The sequence below is a fragment of the Canis aureus genome, chromosome 4 (assembly GCF_053574225.1).
Source record: "Canis aureus isolate CA01 chromosome 4, VMU_Caureus_v.1.0, whole genome shotgun sequence".
Taxonomy (NCBI): Eukaryota; Metazoa; Chordata; class Mammalia; order Carnivora; family Canidae; genus Canis; species Canis aureus.
The window spans coordinates 69,027,612-69,049,633 of NC_135614.1; the positions used below are offsets into that span (position 1 = coordinate 69,027,612).

Below are 22,022 nucleotides of genomic sequence, written 5' to 3' on the forward strand. Positions count from 1 at the left end.
GCTGCCGCAGAGGGCTGGCCACCTGCCCCACCACAGCAGTAGCTGAGTGCTCCTCGCCACCTCCTTTGAAGTAGGAAGACACCTTGAGTAATCAAGAAAAGGAGTTTACTCACAACCAGTTGTAAAGTCTGGACCTTACTGAACTGAAATTTCTGAAAATAATCCTGGATAGAACCTTGCAAAAATCTATTCTCTACACTGACACCACAGTGAGTTTCTTAAACTGCAGATCACCAGCCTCTGTTTAAGATTCCTCAGTACAAAATGATAAACTCCCAGAACGGTGCATCCAGCCCTGTGTGGTCCAACCTGGCCTTTTTCTTCCCTTCCATTCCTGTCTTCCACCAATTCCCCAAACCTCCTCTTTTCTCTCACCAAGAGGAATCTTCTCAGAAGGCTCCACACTCTTCATTCCTTTGGCTCCTCTGCCACCTGTCCTCTTCCTACTTCTCCCATCTTTGCTACTCATTCCCCGAACCCTCAGATCAAAGTCACTTCAACTTCAATGCATTTTTTTCACCTATGAGGTGAAGTTAGGTGCCCCTCCTCTCTACTTCCATACAGCCTTGACAAACCCCTATGGGAGCACTGTAAGCTATCCATGACTTTCTCATCTCTCTTCAGAGGGTCATCTTTGGATCCCCCACTATTTTGCACAGTGCCTTGCACACTCAGTTTAGAATGAATTTTGAAGGGGAATGAACACAGACTTCTGACATTGTTTTAAAAATGGGTATTTTGAGGGATGGGAGCATGTTCTTCTGTGGAAAGTTCAACTGAATGTTTGTTAATGAGATAAAGTAGTCTTTCTATCACACCAGGCATGGTAGGATAGCTTAATTCAGACATGCAGTAAGGAACCCAAAGCATCAGAATAAATTAGAAAACAGGTATGGCTAGAAGCACACACACAAAAAAAGTTGAATTTTCTTTTGCTTCAAAGTACTGGCCTTTTCTCCTTACATCTTTTAGAATGGCTGGGATCAAACAGACAAGAAATAAGGGTTAGCAAAGATGCAAGGAAAAAGAAACCCCCAGGTACTTTTGGTGGGAATGCAAATTGGTACAGCCACTGCAGAAAACAGTATGAAGGTTCCTTAAAAAAATTTAAAAATAGAATTACCATATGATCCAGTAATTCCTACTGGGTATTTATTCAAGGAAATTTTAAAAAATGAGTAAAAAAGATATATGAACTCCTATGCTTATTGCAGCATTAATAAGAAGAGCCAAATTACGGAAACAACCCAAGTGTCCATCAATAAAGAAATGGATAAAGAAGATATGGTACATATATATCATATATACAATGGAATATTCCTCAGTCATAAAAAAGAATGAGATTTTTGCCCTTTGTGATGACATCAACAGATATAGAGGGTATTATACTAAGTGAAATAAATCAGTCAGAGAAAGTTAGATACCATATGATTTCACTCATATGGTTGTTTCTTGTTTAAGAAACAACAAAGAAAAAAGAGACTCTTAAATACAGAGAACAAACTGGTGGTTACCAGAAAGGAGGTGGGGGTGAGTGAAACAGGCAAAGGGGATGAAGAGTACACTTACCATGATGAGCACTGAGTAATGTACAGAACTGTTGAATCATTATTCTGTACACCTGAAATTAATGTAACACTGTATGCAAATCAAACTTCAATTAAAAATATATATACACCAAAAAGTGCTGACCTTTTCTAAGACTTTAGAAAACCTAGAAGAAATGGAAAACAAACATGGGCCAAAATTAAACCTCTGAAGTGTTTTCTGAGAGCAAATTATAATCTCTATTGAGATGTATGAGCTCCTTAAATAATTATAAAAGTAACCTTTTATTCAAAGAACAAAGTTTGGAAACCCAAACTATATCTTGTGGGTGATCAGGCAAGAAGGAAAGCAGTTTGAGAATACTTTATGAACTCCAGGACAAGGAAAACTCTTGTTTAGAGTAGAAAGGAGTAGGGCTGAAAAGTAGAAGAAAGAGGGAGCAAGGGAAATTAAGACAGTTGGAGGAAAGAGTGAGGTGGGAGGAGAGCGCAAACAACTGCCTAAGCCATCAGAGATTTAAATCTAAAAAAATTCAAAAGCACATTAAAAAATGAGAGATCTGACTCAGGCTTTTAATCAAAGTTAACAAGAAGGGCACACTAACCAACAGTCCAGCAGATATTTCTGAAATAGGAGCTGGATTTTCGATGGTTTCCTCTGGGCTTTATATCAAGACATTTTAAAATTTCCCTTTTGTGGGACATTTGAATGGCTCAGCGGTTGAGTGCCTGCCTTTGGCTCAGGGTGTGTGTGATCCCAGAGTGCTGGGATCAAGTCCCACGTCGGGCTCCCTGCATGGAGCCTGCTTCTCCCTCTGCCCCCCGCTCCGTCTCTCATGAATAATTAAACAAAATCTTAAAAAATTTTTTTTAAATAAAAATAAAAATAAATAAATTTCCCTCCTCATTCAGTCATGTCTGCAAGCAGACCATATTACACTCATTTGGTTAAAATCTATTAGAGAAGGTAGGGTTGGAGGTGGTATATGGTGAATTTCTTGGTCACTGCTTGGCATGTCCTAATCTCTAGCTTCTTGGTCTTGTTGCTTTCATTTATATGCTGTGGCAAAATGCTCCCCAAATCAATCATATTCTCTCTTGTTCTCTTTCTCTCTTTCTCTCTCTCTCTCTCTCTCTCTCTCTCTCTCTCTCACACACACACACACACACACACAGACACGTGCACACACCCCTGGTACCAAAAGAGTAGATGAAAGCACACAACCCATTGCCTCACATAACCCCGCCCCCCATGCCCCATCGAACTTTGCCCAGAACTTCTTTGGGTTCTGCCAACTGAAGTGAAGGCCAGGCCTGGGCTGGAGCCTCGTGAGACCCATCACACTATCGTAACAGAATCAGCTGGACCAGATGAGAAGGCAGCCATGCATTAGAATTTGACAAAGACTATGAATTAGGCTGAAGAGAGTGATAGTCTCATGGCCTCTCGAAGGAGTGCAAGAATGACAGCTTCAGAGGGCAGAGGCACCATCTGCTATATTCACTCCTATTGCACCGAAGTATCCTAAATGCCCAGTGTGTAACACTTTGAATATTTGTTAAATGAAGGATGAGTGAATTCCAAGCCATTAGTGCCCATCGGAAATCTTAACATACTTAAATGTTTAACCATAGTATTAGTGGTGCAAAGTAGACGACTAGAAAATTTTCAGTACCGCCTACATGTTAACTGGATATTTATTCCATTAATAAGATATTTTGATTGATTGGGCAGGAGGACACAGCACTTAGATAATGTGTTTTTTCTTTTTAATTAGCTTGTAATAAAAGGAAGTAGGTCTATCAAAAAAAAGTCACAAGTCCGCAAAAGGTGCAAAACACTAAACATTTAGTGATTTATGTACACAAATACCATAAGACACAAAATGACTGCTTTCTAACTCTGGAGCTTAGCCACATTGCTTGTTGCTCCTCATATGGTTAGAACAATCATGATGATTCTCATCATTGAGTGTGAGCTGAGTTGTGATAAACGCAAGGCTATGCAACTCACATTCCTGTGTATGACCATACTATCAATACAAGAAGGCTCTTCATGACTTATGACCACAGCCAGAATTAGCAAGGCCTTTTGTTGGTTACAACTCCCTTCTGCCTGGCTGGCTTTCCTATGTGGTACGTGATTAACCATTCTGTGACAGGTCATCCATACAAAGCCCTGGAATAGAAGAAACCCTCACAGAGGAACGTTCATTTGAATAGGTTAGTTAACAATGACTAGATCTGAGTCTGACTGATTGTGAATTAGAAGTTAGTTTATTTTGAAATCATATTTTGGATGTGTAGAAACAGCCTGTCTGATAAACATCTCTAGAGTGCATTTCCAAAGCTGACCTCAGGGGTCCAGAAACACTTCATTCGTCAACCTGGTGTTCCTGCAGTGTTTGCAACACAAGCCAGAGACTCAGAAGATGCCTGGCTGTCCACCTCCTCTGCCCCCAATTCTGTTAACAGTAGCTCTCCAGCATCTTCTGAATTCGCTTCACCCCCTTTCCCCTCTTTACAGCTATCACCAAGTCCCTGCCATTCCAACTCACTTGGACTGCAAGCATGTTCAGGAATGTCCCCTTCACACCCACTAAGGCTCCCCCCAATATATTTTTCACACAAAATTATGTTTTGAAACATAATGATGATTATGACACCCTTCTGAATGAAACGCAAATGTCTTCCCTCGTCCATAGAATTAATGCCACAACCCACAAGGTGATCTCATATTTACTAATTGTGCTCAACAGTAACTCACTCTAATTTCAACTGGTAATAGAATCCAGTGCAAGATGACATTTCACAGCCAACCTTGCAGTGAACTATGGTCACATGACTCAGTTCTGGCTAGGAGGATGTGAGCAGAAGTGGCAAGTGCATCTTCCAGGGAAATGCACATCTCTTCTACTTCTTCTCCACTCCTGCTGGCTTGGATGTTGATGTGTAGATAACACATGAGAGCTACCTGAGTCTGGGAACACTTCTGGAACTCACTATGAAGTAGGATCACAGATAATATGGGTTTGAACAGTGGCAAGGGACCAACTAGCCAGAGTCTTCTGACTAGACAGCATAGATCTTTCTAGCTTATCCTTGAAAAAATAAGCTCATTTTCACCTATTTTTTTAAAAGGCTCAACTGTAAGAGTGGAAAAGAGTAATCACACAGGATTTGTATAAAAACAGGCTGAAATTTTATCCTTACTCTCTGTAAAGGAAGAAAATTTACCTGAATGTGTAACATTCTGATAGGGATTTTTTATGAGTTTTAAGAGGTAGGCCCTCCTGTTTTTTTAATGAGAGTTATAAATCCTATTAGTGTGCTGGAACCAGAGTATTTTTCACTTTAGAACTTGTGAATGCTTTTATTTGGGGAATTATTAAGGCCACAGAAATGGCCATCCTAGTCAGAAAGAAATATTTTGATCTAATAAAAAAACAGGTGACAATCTATCTGACCCTATCCCAAACCAAATTTCTAACTCTCAAGTTAATAAAAACAGATAATAAATACTGGTTATACAAAGAAGAGAAGAGAAGTGTAGGAAATTAGGAAAAGGAGCCTGGCCTATTAGTGGGTTATATTTTCCTAGGTTTTGGCACCCAGCTTCCCCAAACCAAATTGTATACCGAGTAATGTATTCTGAAATGGTGCTAGAGGGAGAAGCATTAGGCTTTCTACTTCAGACACAATTTTATTTACAGACACTTCATATTTGTACCAAGAAGATGAACTAAATCAAGAGTAGGAGTACATGATGCTGGTTTGCAAAATGACTGTATTCCCCGAAGTCGATGTTATTTTTCTTATTAGAAAAGCACAATACTGGGACACCTGGGTGGCTCAGTGGTTGGGCGTCTGCCCTCAGCTCAGGACATGATCCCAGGGTCGAGCTCCCCAGAGAAAGCCTGCTTCTCCCTCTGCCTATGTCTCTGCCTGTTTCTGTTTGTTTCTCATCAATAAATAAAATCTTTTTTTTTTAAAGATTTATTTATTTATTCATGAAAGACACAGGCTGAGAGAGAGAGAGAGAGAGAGAGAGAGAGAGAGAGGCAGAGACACAGGCAGAGGGAGAAGCAGGCTCCATGCAGGAAGCCTGACATGGGACTCGATCCCGGTTCTTTAGGATCAGGCTCTGGGCTGAAGGCAGCGCTAAACCTCTGAGCTACCCCGGTGTCCCTAAAATCTTTGTTTAAAAAAAGAAACGCACAATACTTATGTAAAGGTTTGGTAAATATTAATACAATGGAAAACAAATTATGAATTCCTTTTCTGTCATTCTCTTTTCAGTAAAATTTCTAAAGATAGTTGAAAACAGAGCCCATACAAAAAGCTATCTCTTTTATTTTTTTTCTTTTTCCATTTAACATTAGTAAATCTTAAGTACCTACCAATTAGATTGCCACTTTTTCTGGCAAATGCAGCTTTTAGCAAGTCTTTGTTGATTCAAATGAAATCAACCTGGCTCAGCTAAATATGCATGTATTAGATTGAGAATTAGGTCCTAATACCAATGGTTGACAAATAGGAAATACTTGACATTAAATGTTGAGCGACCCCAGCAGATTCTATCAGCTTGGAGAAGTTAGAAGTAAGAGGATAGGGAGCTTGAGGACATTATAAAAGAACCCATGGGGCATCCCTGGGTGGCTCAGTGGTTTAGTGCCTGCCTTAGGCCCGGGGCATGGTCCTGGAGTCCCAGGATCCAGTCCCACATCAGGCTTCCTGCGTGGAGCCTGCTTCTCCCTCTGCCTATGTCTCTGCCTCTCTCTTTCTGTGTCTCTCATGAATAAATAAATAAAATCTTTTTTTTTTTTTTTTTAAAAAGAACCCATGAAGGACCCATGATACGAGAGAGAGATATGTGAGAAGGGGTATGCACAGCAACAGATACCTGCTGTCATTATAGTAAATCCCCATTACATGGAATTACAGGGAAGCATCCTCTTCCTTGGTGGCTAAAGCAGCATAATAACCCCCCGTTCAACCACCCCCCTAAAAACAGAAAAACTATGAATATAAAAATTAATGGCTGCACTAATTAATATTCCCTCATATTCCCATTACTGGCCATTCAATTCGGTGTTTTTCAAACTGTGAGTCATGACCTATTACACTATAGGATCATTTTAATGGGTCAAACCCAGCTTTGTTTGCTGGTTTATTTAATCAAATAGAATGGTGCTATAAGGCTGAATGTTCATACCCCCTGCCCCAATTCATATGTTGAAACCATATCCCCCAGTGTGGTATTTGGAGGTGGGGCTTTTTAGAAGGTGATCAGGTAATGGATGGGATTAGTGTCCTTATAAAAGCGGTCCCAGTGAACTCCCTTTACCCTTCCACCATGTGAGGACACGGTGAAGACAGTTGTCTATGTGCCAGGAAGTGAGCCTGCTGACACCTTGATTTGAGACTTCCCAGCCTCCAGAACTGTGAGAAATAAATTTCTATTGTCTATAAACCCACTCAAATCTATGGTATTTCTGTTATAGCAGCCAGAATAGACTAATACAAATGGAGAAGAGAGGGAAGGGCACTAAGTTTCTTCACATGAAATTTTGTATTGGCCAACACGGCACTGCAAGTTGACATTTTGAACATCCTCCTTTACGTCAACTACTGCAATGGTAGGTTTTTTTTTGTTTTTTATTTTTTTAAAACTAAGATAGTTGTAGTGGAAAATGTGAAAGAGCAATTACAACCCATAGGGGGTAGACTGAGGAGCTCCCACTCAGGTATGATGGGAGTTCCAAATGAGAAAACGTAATTCAATTCCAAGAGTCAGTTTTAAAAAAAGTTATTATTAATAATTTTATAAAATTAAAAGAACAGAGTGAGTTTGGATTAAATACCCACAGTAGGGATGCCTGGGTGGCTCAGTGGTTAAGTGTCTGCCTTGCTCAGGGCGTGATCTTGGGATCCAGGATCCGGGATTGAGTCACACTTGGGGCTCCCTGTGGGGAGCCTGCTTTTCCCTCCGCCTGTGTCTCTGCCTCTCTCTCTCTCTGTGTGTATCTCACGAATAAATAAATAAAATCTTTTTTAAAAATTTTAAAAAAACCCACAGTAACCACTGTGGATTATAAATCCACATTGAGGGATCCCTGGGTGGCGCAGCGGTTTAGCGCCTGCCTTTGGCCCAGGGCACAATCCTGGAGACCCGGGATCGGATCCCATGTCGGGCTCCTGGTGCATGGAGCATGCTTCTCCCTCTGCCTGTGTCTCTACCTCTCTCTCTCTCTCTCTGTGACTATCATAAATAAATAAAAATTAAAAAAAATAAATCCACATTGGGGCATCAGGATAAAGAAAACTCTTTAAAAGGACTTCAAATAAGAGGTATATTATCCAGTAAGGGATTCAAACAGACCAGTAGAAGATTTTTTTTCCTCAGCAACAACAAATGCCAAAAAATAAATAAAAAGCATTAAGTGTTAGAGAAATAATCATCCATCTAGAATTTGATATCTAGCTAAACTGTCACTAAGTCTTGTGCTGGGCAGTGTGGGGTGGAGGCATAAAAAGACAAGTTTACTACTTAAAGATTTTTTTAAAGATTTTATTTATTTATTCATGAGAGACACACAGAGAAAGGCAGAGACATGGGCAGAGAGAGAAGCAGGCTCCCTGTGGGGAGCCCGGTATGGGACTCAATCCCAGGACCCTGGGATCACGACCTGAGCCAAAGGCAGATGTTCAGCCACTAAGTCACTCAGGTGCCCCTACACTCTCAACTAGTCCAGTTATTATCCCTATAGTTATTGATTCATTTCCCTGCTCCCCACTTATTTTCTGTTAAATTTTATTTATTTCAGAAAGAGAGAGAGCATGCACACAAACATGAGCAGTGGGAGGGACAGAGGGGACAAGCAGACTCCCACTGAGCAGGAAGCCTGTCTGCTCCCCATTTAAAGCAAAACTTCCCAAAGAATTGCATTAGATTCTTATTTTCAATTCCTCTTTGTCTACCTTCTTAAACCCATTCAAATAAGGCCATAAGCTTCACTACCAAATAAAACGGCTTTTGTCCTGGCCACCAAGGACTTCACATTGCTAAATCTAGTGGTTACTTCTTAATCATCTCATTTGACTTATTAACATACAACATAATGGATCGCTTTTTGAAACACTATCTTAATTTGGCATTTGGAGACTATTCTCCATCGATTCTCCCACCCAACTGGACACTTCATCTTGCTCTACTTTGCTGGGTACCTCTTCATTTCCCGAACCACGTAACATTGAAATACCATGCCCCACCCCAGTATTTATCCTCCTCTCTTCTTTTCCCTATCTATACTTATTCCTTAAGTGATTTCATTCAGTACTATCATTAATATCATCTATAGGATTATGTTCTCCAAATATATACCTTTAATATGAAACTCTTCATTGAATTATAGGCTCATAATCCAACTGACTAAATAATCCCTTTGGATATTTGATAGGAATCTCAAATTTATAAATCTGCAACAAAACTTTTGATTTTACCCTCCTACTTGCTCATTCCATAGTCCTGGTCATTTCAGTCAATATCACCTTCATCCTTCCAGATTCTCAGACCTTTCAGTCATACTTTGAAAATCAATCTATCAATTAATTCTCTCAGATATACCTCCAAAATATACTCAGAATGTGATCATTTCTTGCTATCTCTATCTCCCTCATCCAAGTTATCAATATTTCTTCTCTGGATTATTATAATAGTTTCTTAATTAGTCTACATACTTCTGGTTTTGAAACTCCTTATTTCCAAATATATAAGCTATCCATCAAGGTCTTGCTAAAACAAGAACATGTCAGTTTCTTCTTCGAGAAGCTCAGATGGTGTCCCATCTCACTTAGAATAAATGCCAAAATGGTTATGGTAGTCTGAAACACTTACCTAATCCCCCTTGACCCTCTCCCTGACCACCACTTACTATCTCTGCCTCCATCTACCATACTTTTCTTGCTCGCTCTGCTCCAACCACCCTGGATTCTGATGTTTTTGAAGACCTGATACAGCATATACCACTCCCTCTGCCTGGGATCCTTTTCTCCCAAAATTCCATTAAGTAACTCTTAAAATATCACTTCATCTTTGAGCTCTTTTCTGACTATCTAGATCAATAATAAATCATATCTTATTCTTCTCTATAGCAGTTATCTTTATTTAATATGTCATATATTTACTTGTTTACTGGTTTTTCATCTCCTCTTCCTAGAAGGTCAATTATATGAGTTCAGGAATTCTGTTCAGTTCACTGCTATATTTCCAATCACCTATAACTATAGCAGACCAATAGAAGATATAAAATATAGATTTATTAGATGACTAAAGAAATGGTGAGGAAAAACCAAGGTAAAACCTGATAGCCAATTCAACTAAATATTGTTGGTAAAAACAATATGGACCACATTTTCTATTGATTGAAAAAGAAAATTTTGCACAATAAGAACAAGGAAAATAGGTGAGATTATTTCAAGGAACAATTAAAATGTGCTAGGTCTTCTGCTTTGTTTGGGAGAAGGATAGATAATCTGTGACATGGGAACACCAATGTTGCTTGACATGGGAGTAAGCAGCCCTACTGAGGCATACATGAGATACATGAGTGCATGGGTATCAGGTAAACACTGACAATGTGGTTGTTGCAGGCTTCTGCTGCCTTAAAAATCAGCACGGTTGTTGGAGAACCCATATCAGAGAGGACTGAGAAGGTCGCACCCCTACCACAGGCTCTAGGAAAGGATAAAGAAGTTGAGCATAATCATACTTTTGGAAAAGTGACAAGCCTTACCTAGTTTAAGAATAGAAAGAAGAGACGTTATAGACATGTTCTGTGGATGTTTTTTCTCAAAAGGCAGAAATGGATTGCTACGTAATAACTAGACTTGAAAAAAAATGAAAGAGAAACCTTTGTATTTTTAGCTTCACAAAGAAACATTTCTGAAAAGTAATTATTTAAATCAATACCTATAAAAAGCAAGTCTGCCAAAATACACTTCAAGACTTTCTGGGAAAAAAACCCCCAAAACATAATACAATAAAACACCCTGTTCAAGTAACATTTAGACAAGGAATATAAAGATAGTTCAGTATCAGAAAGATCTAGCAATATTATCTACTGCATTAATAATTTTAAAGTGGTAATAAAATGATTATTCTACTATGCAGAAGACCACTGTTTATAATTTAACACTTATCATGTTCCTAATAAACTAGAAATCTAGGGTTTTCTGAATCTGACAGAAATGTCACCCAAAAACCTGTACTTAACAGAGTACTGAAAATAAAACATTTAAAGCATTCTGTCATGCAATATAAGGAAAGAATACTTATTATAAAGGTATACTTTTTACATGGCATGGTACCTTGTAACAGGAGGAAAGCTGAAATCAACAGGACAAAAAAGCCTAAAAGGTCCAAAGCATACATGAGATCTTTAGTACACACCAGAGAAGCACTACAACTAATGGAGAAAGGATGGAGCTATTTAGTAAATGATATTGGGACAATTTGTTTTTCATATGGAATAAGAATAGATCCATGCTTTACACTATACATGCAAATTAACTCAACATAAATTCAAAGTCTACACATTTAAAACAAAACTTTGAGAAGTAAATTAAAACAATTTAGAGTACAAGAGAAATTTATATACAATATAACCATGGAGGAGAAAGTAATTTTTTAAGCAAGGAACAAAAACCAGAATAACAAATTTAAAAATTATCTATGTTAAAAGATGTCTTGAAAAAAATTTAAATGCAATCAACAGATGGGACACAGAATTTTCAATGTATAGACAAAGTATTATACGTGAAATATAAGCACACACAGTAAAAGAACAGAGAAGAAATAGGGGCGTCTGGGTGGTTGGTTAAGCCACTGACTCTTGACTTTAGCTCAGGTCATGGGATCCAGAGCCCTGCATGGAGTTCTGCATTCAGTGGGGAGTCTGCTTGAGATTCTTTCTCTCCCTCTTCTTTGTCCCTCCCCAATGTGTGCACATGTGCACTGTCATTCTCCTTCTAAAATTAAAACAAAAAAAGGAGGTGGGAGTGAATTGGGTGATGGGTGTTAAGGAAGGCATGTGATATGATGAGCCCTGGGTGTTATACTCAACTGATGAATTATCAAATGCTACATCTGAAACTAATGATGTACTATATGTTGGCTAATTGATTTTAAATTAAAAATTTTTTAAAGAGTAGAAATAAATAATTCAGAGGGGAGGAAATCCTAATAGCCCTATAGAAATGATGTTCAATTTTATGAATAGTCAGAGTAATGAAAATTAAAACAATGAGATAGTGATTCATATGTATCAACCCACAAATAATTAAATCTGATAATAAGTGTAGACAAGGACCTGGGGAAGTGAGGGTTCTCATACATTGCTGGTAGGAGTATAAATTGGTATGAGCACTTTGGAAAGCAACTTGGCAATGTTTACCAAACATGAAAATGTGCATATCCTATGACATGTCAAGTCCACTGATATATACTCCAGAAAACCTCTATTATATATGTCCTGAGGGAAATATAAAAGGATATTTATCTCAGTATAATTTATTTTAGTAAAACAGTTGAATCAATTTAAATTTTGATCAGTATGGGAATGGGTAAATTGTGATATTTTCATAAGATGGAGTAATATACAGCAATTAAAAAAAAATGAACAAGGATAGGGGGATCCCTGTGTAGCTCAGTGGTTGGGCACCTGCCTTTGGCCTGGGGCGTGATCCTGGGGACCCATGATCGAGTCCTGCATGGAGCTCCCTGCATGGAGCCTGCTTCTCCCTCTGCCTGTGTCTCTGCCTCTCTCTCTCTCTCTCTCTCTCTGTGTCTCTCATGAATGAATAGAATCTTAAAAAAAAAAATGAACAAGGATAATACAACATCAGTTCTGAAAACAAAATGTTAAATAGCAAAAGTAGTAACTGCCAGAGTACCACATTCCACAGTTAAAGCAAAATATATGAGCCTTTTAAAATACATAAATAATTTGTGTTTCATACATATAACAAGCATGTTTCATATATGTAGTAAAATTTAAAAGTATAGAAACAGGACTGTACAAATGTCAACACATGACAATTGTTCCTCTGGGGTAGCAGAGCGTAGGGTGAGTCTGAGAAAGGCAAACTTGGGAAATGTATAATTTGTTTCTTTATAAATAGTAGCTATGAAGTATATATGGGGAAAAATGTTTATGTTTGATGTATTTGCCTGGGTCGCAGGTACATCGACATTTATTGTAGAATCCTTAGTACATTAAAAAAAAATAACAGTATTAAAGGGTTTTAAATCTATATCCCTGCTTATAGAAAAAAATAACAAGCCCATACAAACTTATACAGATAGAAAGATAAAGTGTGTGTGTTTTTTTTTTTTTTTAAGATTTTATTCATTTATCCATGAGATACACAGAGAGAGAGGCAAGACATTGGCAGAGGGAGAAGCAGGCCCCCTGTGGGGAGCCTGATGTAGAACTTGATCCCAGGATACCGGGATCATGCTCTGAGCCGAAGGCAGATGCTCAACCACTGAGCCACCCAGGAGTCCCAGGAGTGGTTCTAACAAAGAGAAGTTTATATAAGTCATCTACTTCAAGAAAACACTGACAGGATGGCTGGAATGTTACATGGTGAGTTCTAGTCACTGAATCCATGACCGTCACCCCCATATGCACCCTACTTACTGTCATGGCTCAAGAGTTGACCTTCACCAGACATAGTGTTATAGGACAAGGAAGGGGAGCTTTCTCAATCCCAGTTTCTAAACTAAGGAACATTTTCTTCATAGATTCCGGAGAAAAGCCATAGAGTGGACCTTCCAAGAACAGCAAATCACATGCAATATTGCACAGGCTAGGTTCTGTCATAAGGCTTCCCAGAATTCTGGTGTTAGCTATGTCTGATTAATGCAAAAAAAAAAAAAAAAAAAAAAAAGCGCTCTATCACTAGCCTCAAAAAGCAGGCTAATTTAAGCACTTCAATACTCTAATGAAAAACTCTGATTTGGGGCACAATGATTAGCAAATGGTTCTCAATCTCTCACTGAAAGTCACAAACATGATCCACAAGCCCTAGGTAAGCTGGACCAGGGGTTCTTGTTGAGTCTCAGTAAATTGCAACAAACGGATATGCCAAGGCTGGTTCATTTTACTCAAGTGGACCACTGTGAAACCCACTAGCAAATATCCATTAAAACAAGAACCAAAACATTTCACAGAGTACAATGTGTTACAGTTGGCTGAGAAACATCAAAATAATAATACTGTAACCATAAAAGGGATAGCATAGGCCGAAGCCCTGTAATGTAATGATCCAGGATAAGCTTCACACATCTGTGGTCATCTCAGTGCCAAATGCAAAAGCACCAGAATGCCATGTTCACGGTCTCAAGTGATTACAGAAAATATCCCGAGAAAGTCCTTTAATTCATTTTCTTTTTCTGCTGCATTAACCACTGAGAATGAACTCAGAAGCTCCTGCTGAAGATTTCCTTAGAAAGAGAGTCAATGGCTTAAATAAAAGGATTTTACTGTTAAAAAATATAATTATTCCAAATAGGCTTCCATTTGTAGTTTAATGTATGCAGAAGTATCTTCCCTATATATTTATTCTGCATGTCATCTGGAAATAGCCTTCACAAACATTTCCCACAGAATTGACCAGAGAAGCTTTAACTACTTATCTAAAAAACACTCTATTTAGCCATTCCTCTTATTGAAAACATGAAAAACCAAGAGGATAGATGACTTAGTTTATGCCAACAATCTATCTCTGAATATGACAGAGCTTGTGCAAAACTGGCACTCCTTGTATGTTAATAAAAGATTTGGAACAGTAGTGATTTCTACAGCTCCAAATGAGTTGCATTAGAATTTGAAAAATTTAAAAGTCCTGTGACTTTACATCTAAATTTTTTCCCTGAAGAGGCAAACTGTTTGTATTTTTTGAGTTCTAATGTGGTACCCACTTACAGCAAAAAGGCAAAATATGCAATCGATAACACCATTAGCTGTCACTCTCCATTACATCATGGTTCGTCTTCCCCCTTTAGCCAAACTGGCAATATCCATTATTCTGTAAGACTGTGGGTGTTTTGTTCCATGTCAGGCATCTCAGAGGTAAGCGTCCCCATTCATTCACAAATGTCTGACAGTCCAAGTCTTCCTCATTATCATTCTAAACCTGAACTGCCATAGGACGAATTTTTCTTCTTCCATCACAATATTGTGTTGTACTTTGTGGCTTATTTAGTGCTAATTTTATATTTCACTTGTTTCAGGTAAGGAAGATGGGGCTTGTGTAATAAAGCTAGGGAAAGTGGCCTGATGAGTCCTTCCATTTGTTCATTTTTCTTCTGGTCCTGAGAATGAATTTTGGCTCCATTTTCAGTTAATACTGAGATATTTTAAAATCAAAGGTCTAAAAAATCATAGACCTTATCTCAGGGATGACAAGAGTTGAATGTATTTCATAAACTTACCATAGGCAAGTGGGATTATTTCTTCTGTGGATCTGAAACCTGCCGAGTCCTCAAATGGAACAGGTACTGAGTGACCTAATCATGAGTGAGGCAGTGTCTATGACAGTAGGCTTCAGCACACTGAACATGCAACATCCACTCTCATGAAGGCTGTCAAAGTCAAAATCTGCTGGACAGATTCACCTTTGGGACTCAGACATCTAGTAGTTGGAGAAAACAAGAAATGGCCAAAGCTGCCTTTACTGTTGGTAAAGACACAGAGCCTTGCAGTCTTTAATGTTGCAGATGATAATGAGATGGCCAGAATTTTAACAAGGGGCATGTATACTGATGTATATATTTGAATATATGTCATACCATGTTTATCAGCTGTGATCTGCAACATCATTGTATATTGTTCTTAATTCCACAGCTGAACCAACAAACTAAATCCCATTACAATGAAACTCCACTGAATTGTTCTGTTGTTCCACTTAATTTGTGTTCTAAAGAGATACTACTCCTTTAAAAGACACTAACTTATCTGTGAAGAGGTTGTAATCATGCAACCATAGATCTTTTTGCTCATTCTGGGGACTATTACCACATAGTCCTCATTGGTCACCCAGTTGTCCAACTCTTTTGTCTCCAATCCATCATTTGCTTTGCTGCCAGGAATCAAAAGTCTATCTCCAAACATGATATTTTCTTGTTTAATATTCTTTAATGATTCCCCATTGCTTAGGACCCTGCATCCTTAGCTGACAGTCAAGGCCCCAGGCAACAGTCCCGGTCTATTTTTCAAACTATCTTCCCCTCTACACCCAACTTCATTAACTTTGTCATATGGATTGGCCCAAGCTCTTACTCAATATGCTCAATACTACCTGGCATACCCTCTATTTTCCCTTCTTCCTACACTGTAGCTCTTTTCATCTTGTAAGATCCATCAAGCTCTCCAGGTCCGTCCCAACTGTCTCTTCCCTCATCAAAGTTGTCCTTGGCCACCATATCAGGAAGAGTTTTTCTTGTTCTGTAGCCTGTTGTACTTTCTTTGTTCCTTGAGCTCACTCAGGGTGACATAGTCTGTCTTGAATAGTGAGGTGTAAACTGTCTTCTCTTTACCAAACTGTCAATGCCCTTTGGACAGTAGAGCCTTAATCAATATATTTGGTGTTAAACTGACACTGCTTCATATTGGAAAATGTGCCTGATAAATGTGATCATGCAGTTTACAGAACCAAATCAATTTAAAAATGATCTAGAGCTTTTCAGTTCTGTCTCTCATTCCTCAGAGCCCAAAGGGAAACAGAACTGATATTTGGGAAGCAAGACCTTCTTTCTGCCTCCTCTCTTATCTTACATAATGCCTAGAAAATTATGAGCCCCAATACAATGTCCTTTTCTTCCTCCAGTAAAGAGGTCTGGTTGTACAAAAGCATAGCCAACACTTCCTCATGACGTGCAAATCTTTGGGATTTGCTACTCTTTCTTACAAAATGACAAATAACCTTGGGAGTGAGAAAAGTTGCCCAACCAGCAACCACAAATGACAACTCACCTTGGCAGCAGAAGAGAGTGATAATTAGACACCAATTTCTTTTGTAGGATGAGTTGAGAGTAGTGGGTGGGGTTTTTTTGACTTGTCATTTCAGAATCAGAGAAAAATGTTTTTATAGTTAGCAGTTTTATGTTGCTCACTATAGCTAATATTGTTGCCAGAGTGAAAAGGTGGTAAAAAGACAGTAATACTGAATTTGTCTGTAATTACATTGTCACTTTTAAGCTCCAAATAAATGCCTTTGATCAAGATTTTTCAACAGATTGCTGGAAACAGAAAGTTTCTTCTGGTAAGTAGTAACATGCATAACTTTCTTACATAATAGATTATAAAAAATTTTTGATATATGAATTTTTTTCTTGTGTTGACAGAAATTTGGCATTAACTGTGCACCACCCTTAAACAAAAAGTGCTCAATCAACCGGTCGCCTTTTCTTAGGAATCTGGTAATCTGTGTCCCCTTAATAGAATAATGATAGAGATGTTTTTCTATTTGTAATACAAAACTATGGAACAATGGAGTGTTTATTTTGGCTCAGGGACTTTGTTCAAAGGTCCCATCTCTGTTCCCCCTTCAAAAAATCCTGCTTATAAATTCCTAGCACCCAAAAAGTCAAGCTGAGAAAAACCATGACTTTAGCATTTCCTTTTGGACAAGATCTTTAATTTGGAGAATGCAAATAAGTCTTTCAAAATTATTTTTAAGCAGCTGAGAGACCCATGAATACGTCAAAGCCTTTTCAACCCAAACTATTTCCAAAAAATTGTGTGTCCCATTTTTAATTCAGTTAAGAATTAGAGAAATACCTTTTATATAACAACTCTCAGCCCAGCCCAAGGAACATCTTCACTTTTAAAAAGCTAAGTCAATTTTTTTCTCTTCCTTTATTAACAGGTTTTCCCAGCAACGCAAAAAATAAAAATAATAATAAATAAAACAAAATCAACTTAAGTAATATGAAAGATATGTGCCTAAAGTGTCTTCAGCGATCTGCTTTTTAACTAGACAAGCTCTTTGGCAGATGAAAATCATTAGCAAGGGAAACAGTGGAGCTTTTAAAATGTGCTTGGAAAAGTTTCAGGAAAGATCTATAGCATTAAATAGCTTTAGAAACCCGAAGCAACATTCTAAATTACACCTGCTGCATCGGTTGCCTGAGAGGCCTAGAATAAGAAATATGAATTAAATCCTGAAAGATACCAGCCTCAACAACAGTACAGCCTACAGGGAACCTCTATCTAAGATGCTGTCCTTTTATCTGAAAAGCATAGATATCCATTGTTGTACAAGGAGAGGTATGGGCTGGAGCTAAGGCAAAGGTACCTCAAGAACAGCTGATACTGTTGCAAGTTTTTTTTTGTTTTGTTTTTAGTCAAAGAGCATAATAGGTCTATAAACCATTTCCCTCAGCCTCTAGCCACTCACACATCCAATTAGTCATTTAATAAGCATGTGTGAGTGCTTATCATATGCCACACACTTTCCAGGGCACTCAAAATCAGTGGTAAAGGTCCCTTATTTCATGGAACTGACATTCTAGTGAAAGAAAATTGACCAAGAAACCCCAAATAACTGGGGAAAGAACCCCTGCCAGATGGAATAAATGCTATAAAGAAAGCAAACACGGTGATGGAAATGGGAGTGGAGGGCTTACTCATGTAACTGGGGTCACAGGTCTTTTAGTTGAGCTGAGATCTGATGACAAGAGGAGCCAGCTATGCCAAAATCTGAGGACACAGCATTCCCGGTAAGGGTATAGTCAGCTTGGTGGATTAGGGAACACAAGGTAAGTCAGTGTGGCTGGAGCTTAGTCCTCAGTTCATCATCTATAATTTTGTACACATACGTCACTGTAACATGTTCTTCACATTTGGGGCAAAAGAAGGCAATCTAGAGACAAAAACATACCTATGCTTATAAAAATCATAAAGAAGTCACAGGGCCTTACATACATAATAATGATTCTAAGGACCCTGATGTCAAGAGCCTGAGCCCCATTCCAGTTTATTTCCCAGTACTGATCGATCTGACCAGTTTCTCATGGTTGAAGGCATGGAGAGAGCGTTCAAGGCTAGTAGGATTGAGGAGTGCAGGATGTGGCCATGAGAGAAACCATAATTGTTTATCTCATGGGACCTCTGAACATAAAGGAAACCCTTTTTTTCTGATTCTTGAGGAGATTTGCACAAGATCCCAAGGCATCTTGTAGTACAGTGATCTTTCTCTTGCTTTTGACTCCCACCTGACTATTACATTCCACCTTGTATAAAAGTTATTTCAGTATTGTTTTCCTGACACCATTAACTGGTAAGTGACTTCCTGGCAGGGGCTGTCTTACTGATTGTTCTCTTTTCAGTACCTAACACAGCGCCAGACACAAAAGAGATGCTCAATAAATGACAAATTCCTCAGGACTGGCTTTGGCTTTATGAGCCCAATATTCCAATTAGAGGTATAATAATGGTACCAAATAATGTAATTGTTTTTGTTTTGCTGTGTAAGTAATAAATCCTTCAGAACTTCTGTGATATCTGCCAAAGTACAGATGGATTCCCAGCAATGCTTTGGCATAAACTAGATAATGACGCTTGTTGAATGTACACATGCATGTCTGAGTGGACAAATCTATGAACAAATTCCAGCAGGAACAACTGCACCCGGGGCCATTTTATTCAATCAATGTGTTCTACGATATGCTCAGCAGTAAGCGCAGTGCCACAGGGACAACAGTGAATTAAAACAGATGGTCCTGCCATACTAGAGCTATCCGTATGGCAGGGACGCACATGGGAGACATCATACATGTACGTAATTTTAAGAGCTACGAAGGGATGATGACCAGAGAAGCCTTCTTTGAAGGCTACCTGAAAGACACGGTCAATTTTATTCAAAGTATCAATGCTACCACATAATCATGAAGTCTTTTTAGGAACCAGGCCTGTAGGGTAGGAACCAGGAGGAGAAAGTGGTCAAGAAAAATGGCATCTGACAGTAACTGAAGTTGCCTCTGATGAGCAGGGATGGGTTACTGAGAAAATATGTGGAATCTTCCCTTTTGGCGATCCTTGAAGCTAAACTAGAACTTTTTATGTGTCCTGATTGTGTGTGGTCTTGTTTAAAGACAGAAGCAACCTAAAATTGTCTTTTGTAGGCATTCTTTACTATACCATGATTCTTTTACTAAATGCTTTACATGTAGCAGCTCAGCTATTTTTCTAGGGCATACCAAGAAAAATTGAAATTTATTTTATGAGTTAAAACACAATGCATTGCCCTTGTTCTCCCATCATTCAGGAAAAATAGCTAAGTGAAATTTTGGTCAAACTTTCCAAAAAGCTTTGGGCTGAGGACAAGCATGGAAAAATTCAAGCCCAAAGGAGAAATTTCCAGAAATTTAGAAGCAAGTGAAAACAGGGGGTTATAACAGTTCAGTACTTGCTGCCAGGAACAAAGTATATATGATATTATTTATTGCTGAAAGCTTTTCAGAGAGGCAGCATCTGGTTTCAGTGAGGTCTTGCTTTTTCATCCCATCCAGCAGCTGGACGGAGCACTACAGCACAAGAAGATCAACCAATTGGCCAAGGTGACACAGCGAGTTAGTGACTCTTTCCAGATTAGACCACAAGAGCCTCTAGCTCCTTGAATGCCAAGAATAAGTCACATGACAAATGGAGAGTTTAACATTTTTTGTTGACTCCAAGTGGATTCTTCAGCTTTAATTTTCTATTTGTGTTTATAGCTTCAGTGTCCTAAAGAATCATTCTTCCTCCTTTTTCTCCAATGGACAGATCGGGTATCAGCTTGGTCCCCTGTGACTGCCAAGATCCAACCCCCAACCCCTTAACTAGGCATTATTCATCTAGGTTGAGTGTGCTAATGGCAGGAAAAGTCAGAAATGGTCATGCAATGTTCCACTCACACTGGGAAGAGGAAGACGGAGATCGAAAGGCTGGCTAACTCTGAGCAGAGAAGCCTGCCACTCTGCTCTGGTCGGTCCAAATGTGCCTCTCTGAGGTGGTGAAGGGGGAGGGGAGACTCATGAAGGTGAAGTCAATCCTGGAGAAAGCAGCAGAAGCTTTTACTTCTCTGCAAGCCTTTTTCTCTACCCGTGTGATTTCTCACAGAATCCTGGTGCTAGAAAACACATCCCTTCATTCTTTCTACACGTCTTCCATACCAACAGGAGAAAAGGAGTCTCTGTTTCCTAAGTATATGTGTTCCCCACATCCCAAGAAGATTATGCTATTTGAGTTGCAAAGGGAACAAACAAGCAACAACAACATATCCACACATGAAATTTACTGAATAAGAAATCTCAGCATTAATGCAATACCCACTGTGGTACTTAATTATTCTAAGAAGCAACTTGAGCTACCATCAGTTGTCATCTTACTTGACCACTTGCTCTATGTCTGTGGGCTTGGTTCCAAATAACGGCACACATTCACTAATAGTATTAATATACTATTAATTAAACTAATTATTAATATTATTATTAGTTTCATGAAATCAAAAGGCTATTTTTATTTTTAATTAATAAATTTATTTTTTTTATTAAAGGCCATTTTTAGAGAAAGAAAGGAAAAGGGGGAGGGAGGGCACTGGAAAGGATTCTAACCATTCTTTTAAATGTCAAAACTTTTGGCTGGTGGATAATCTAATGTGAGAAGACTAGAGAACTGAGCCAGTGAGTCATGTGAACAAATCTGACATATTCTAAAGTGACCAAAAGACTATCAGGGAGGGAATAGAGGCCTAATTTGGTTATCGGATGCTGCAACAGCAAAAGGGCACAGCATCAAGAGAAATCTCATAAGCTTTTGGAGTACACGACAATGCCCAGAAGGCATGCCATTTTCATAACATAAAACATATGCCTACTATGAGTGGCAGCAACCTAATTTCACTTTAAGTTGGAATGAACAATACCACTAAGAAACATATGACAAGTTCAATACCAAGTTAAGGAATTTTTAGTTACAACTTATTGCAGATGTCAAACACAATATGAATAGAACATTTCACTTTGTTTCCTTTACATCACAATTTTGTCTTAATTGGAACTGACAAAATAATTCCTGGCCATACAGAAGTGATGACATTTCAAGCATAAGGACTTATGCTTTGGCTCACATATGCATTCTATTCCCCTTTGACTTATTATTATACACGAGACAGCCACAATAATATAAACATTGTACTCATACATTTGGTATTTACTGAGTGCCTGCTATGACCTGGGTATTGACTTAGGCTTAAAGGTTACAGTCATAAAAACAGGAACACATTCCTCCCCTCTTGCAGCTTCTAACTGGGCTAATTTGGTCTTATTTCAACATTCAGTCATTGTTTCGGTTAAGCTCAGTTCAGGTTTTAAAAGGGAAATCCCCATCGAAGGAAAATTCTTAAGTTATGACTGTCTTTTTCCAAAAT

At 38.6% G+C, this 22,022-nt stretch overlaps 1 protein-coding gene across 5 annotated transcripts in view; it reads right to left on the reverse strand.

The window, feature by feature from the left end:
* The window catches only part of GHR (growth hormone receptor), a 272,010-nt gene that overhangs the window by 159,228 nt on the left and 90,760 nt on the right, over nt 1–22,022 (reverse strand). The window lies entirely within an intron of this gene.